We start from the raw sequence: 839 nt of genomic DNA on the forward strand, positions 1-839 counted from the left end.
TACTACTACTACTACCTCCACTACTACTACTACAACTACTACTATTACTACTACTACCTCCACTTCTACTACTACTTCTACAACTACTACTACTACCACTACAAAACAACTACTACTACTACAACTACTACTACTGCTACAGTGTTGCAGTTTTAACCACTACTATTTGTCATTTTTTAGTTTTAAAATATGAAAAATTAAACTTAAATTTAAAAAAACAAACAAACAAAATGTCGGGCCAACTTATCAGTCGATTGTACCTAACACTGGCTTGCCTGTTCACGACTCTGATGTGCGTTGTACCCTTTGTAGCGACTGCAATAACTCCGGCTAAATTCTTCTACCCATCCTCAAATGGAACGGTGATTACGTCATCATCATCGTCGTCGTCATCATCTTCATTCTCATCATTATCATTGCATTTGTCATCATCATCGTCGTCTTCATCACCAACCTCACCATCTCCACGACAATTAGTTATATCGAGTCGATTATTATTACAACAATCTTTGTTAGCATCAAAGCCTTCCACAAAATTACTACCGACACCACTATCATCTTCGTCATCTTCAATTATTTCCTCTTCATCGACATTACAGACGGTGACGTCATCATCACAGACGTCATCAACATTAAAATCAGCCACATCGGCGGAGTTCTTAAGAGACTCTTCCGGAAATAATCCACTTTTTAAATCGTCATCGTCGCCATTTTCATCATCATTTTCTTCTTCTTCCTCACCATCATTATCATCATCAGTTCATCCAACATCATTACCAACACCATCATCGTCATCGTCATCATCATCAACAGACAACCCACGTCATGTGTCTTGTATA

The sequence above is a fragment of the Helobdella robusta genome (genome assembly GCF_000326865.2).
Source record: "Helobdella robusta unplaced genomic scaffold HELROscaffold_10, whole genome shotgun sequence".
NCBI lineage: Eukaryota > Metazoa > Annelida > Clitellata > Rhynchobdellida > Glossiphoniidae > Helobdella > Helobdella robusta.